General features: G+C 44.3%; 1 pseudogene; it reads right to left on the minus strand.

Moving 5' to 3' along the window:
- Window positions 1-699: 699 nt before the first annotated feature.
- Window positions 700-1,178, minus strand: LOC102006382 (annotated as a pseudogene).
- Between the last annotated feature and the right edge of the window lie 1,952 nt (window positions 1,179-3,130).

The following is a 3,130-nucleotide window of genomic DNA, read 5'->3' on the forward strand; positions in this document are numbered from 1 at the left end:
TCTTCCTTATTTGAAATTTTATTGCTTGTACTGAGGATCAGTACAGATATTTCACTTTGTACACAATTCTTAACACACGTACCAAAAACCTAAACCCCTGTTTCTTTTTCAGTTATTCCAGTGACTTTCCAGCTTCAAATTTGGAGGCAAATTTCCTGTAAGAGGATTAAGAACCAGTATCCTCAAATGCTGACAAAGTGTTATTTAAGTGCCACAGAGACACAATTTCGTATCACACATACTACATACTCAAATTTTTTATCTTTCACAGCATATTAACAAAATTAGGCAAACTGGACTACCATGACCACAGATGTTACCGAGTGCACACGATTCTTACCGGGCAACAATCGGGAAGAAGTTTTCTTTAGGAAACAATACTACTAAAAACAACATGGGAATAGAAGTCATTTAAAATATCCAAGACATGTTAAATGCATGACTGTGACTCCAAATTGCCATTTAGTATGCTTTGTATTGCAGGATATAAAGCTAACCCCCACCTATGCAATGTTAAGCTGACACCCGAGACAGTCAAAGCCTGCCATAATTCAATATCCCACTGTTTTCTGTTTGTACCAAACAATAAACAACCAGCAAATGATTTCACCTCTAAAATAATTTACACTTTAAAAAATGCGATGAAGTGAGATTCCCTCCTTTTTAAAAATGTTTCCAGTGCTACCTAAAAACTTGTATTTACAAAATAGCTGATAAAAATATTCCTCGGGACTGTACAAGGATGGAGGTGGGGAGCGCGGGTAAGACGCGGCGTGATCCATTGGACTTGGCTTCTTTGTCTTCTGCTCCGTCAGAGGCCACTCTCTCCTCATTTTCAGTTTCTCCATTTTCCGCAGGTAAATCTTCCTTGGTTTCTTAATTAGCCGCTTCGGCCTATTTTCCCTTCGTTCCCCTTTTTCCTTTTGCCTGCACTTTTTTGTCCAGCGATTTATCCCTTCCCGCTGCCTTTTTTGGCTTCTGTTCCACTTTTGCAGGAGCAGGTTTAAGCGACAACCTCGCCGATCTCCTCTTGGGCTCCTCCTTCGCCGCCCCTTCCGCCGGCCGAGCTGACCTTCCTCTTGGGCATCTTGGCGGCGCGTGCGGAAGCTGCGGGCCCAAGCGCTCGGGAGCCTCGCGGAGCTACGCTGCTGGCCGCTGCCGCTCCTTCCGCCGCCAGAGCTGCTCTCACTGATTTATTATTATCACAGCCTAAAGTATTTCATATGCCTTATTTCCCACATGAAAAGTTGAGTTGCAGTCAAAGCATAGGAGTTACTGCATATTGTCTTATAAATGTGTGCTCTGAGGACAGCTCAGGAGCTGGAAGTACTTGGCTCTGGCCAGGCTCCCTGGTCCTGCCAGGAGGTTGGATGGGCTGTGAAGAGTTGTGCTCGCGCAGCCCCGGGTGGCTACAGCCATAAGCCAAAGCAAATCAGCCTGTAAGCCCAGCATTCGAGTTAGTAACATTCGAAGGCTAATTATTGCCATTCCAGCATTTATTAGTGTTTTGTGTTTTAGAGAAGCATTTTCTGCCAGGCTGTTAAGCTCAGACTCCACTGCTGCACACTCACATGGTGAGGAAACTGGTTATTAATCTGAACTTGTCAGACTTGGACAAGATTTCAGGTACAGTAAAAGTTTACTGCTGATGGGATCCAAGAGACCTTGTCCCAAAAAAAGGTGAAAATAGATGAAAGGTGATTTGTTATTTCTAATATGTCTTCAGGAATATTCTAGCTGGCTAGTGGAATGCCCTGTTGGCCCTGGTCTGGGCTGGAGAAGAATGTGCAGGTGAGGGTGTGACTGAAAACAAGCTTCCTCCATCTGGCCACTCTGGAGGCAGAGGCCCGCGGTGAGTCAGCTCACGGCCTGCTGCCTCTGCGGGCTCCTGAACACAGTGCCCATTGTTACCAGGGCTAATTACCAGTTTCTCCCGGAGAGCAAGAGTTGGTGTTGCTGTTACAAAAACAGTTTATGCTACACAAGCTCCTTATTCATGTAATAATTACAGCATATTCATCTGAAGTGTTTCGCAAGTGTTCTCTTTGGATAACACTGGTGAGATTAAGTAAGTTTCTCACTAACATTATTGCTCAAGAACATCAAACACGATGGAGTGAGATTCCTGTGCGTGTCTTCAGCTTCCAGCATCTTTTTTTCTTTTCTTACATATAAAACAGTCTTCCTATGAGGACATACCTATTGTTTCTAACACAAGTGCCAGAAACTGCTTAGGCAACATGACTGATTTCAGTGCTAAAGGATGGTCTTTATAATGGTGAGGAGTAAGACAGCAGGGCTGGCCGCAGCAGTGCCAGAAAACAGGGGTGGCAGAGAATCTTCCTCCTGGAACTCTGAAGGAACTGAAATTTCTGTTTCTCCCAGTCATCCAACCTAATGATTGGCAGTAGGCCAGTGCTGGCAAGAAGCAGGCATCACATGGCTCAAGTTCTGCTTTGCAAAAGGTCAGTGGGAAGCACAAACCCTGGCCTGCGCTAAGCGGCTGTGTACTCAGACCCGACGACGCGTGCTTCAGGACGCATTACGCAATGCCGCACCCTGATTAATGACTGCTTGCACAAGAAGTTTCTCATTACCCGGCTGCAGGCATCCTGGAAATGATTAACACTGTGACATAATTCTGCTCATACAAAGATGGAGAACCAAGCAGTGCCTCAGAATAAAGTGCTTTGGAAATAACTATGTTTTTGGCTTCTTGAAGTGATTAAGAACTGTTTGAAGCAACTGCATGAAACAGAAAAACCTATTTGGGATTATGTTTTTAAGAGTGGGATTTCGATGTGGGATTGGTTCATGTGAAAGCACTCTTTTGTATACTGATGTTACCTTTTGCATATTCTGGTATGCTACTGAAAGTGTTGGGTTTGTGTTACTGTGCCCCTTCCGATATGTCTGTCATATTCCCACACAGTGGGAAGTTACATGGTGACTGAGTACATATAAGTAAAAGTAAATGAGAATACTCCATTTGGATAGATGTTTGAATGTCACCAGCACAGTGCAATCTTACATGCTAGATGGTTTAGGACTCTTTACTGTGAATGGCAGGTGCCCCAAACACAGAAGACTGGGAGTAGCATCCTTGGGAATGATGAAAGCAGCCTCTCTG

This window comes from Chinchilla lanigera, unplaced genomic scaffold (genome assembly GCF_000276665.1).
Source record: "Chinchilla lanigera isolate Chin_1 unplaced genomic scaffold, ChiLan1.0 scaffold00114, whole genome shotgun sequence".
NCBI lineage: Eukaryota > Metazoa > Chordata > Mammalia > Rodentia > Chinchillidae > Chinchilla > Chinchilla lanigera.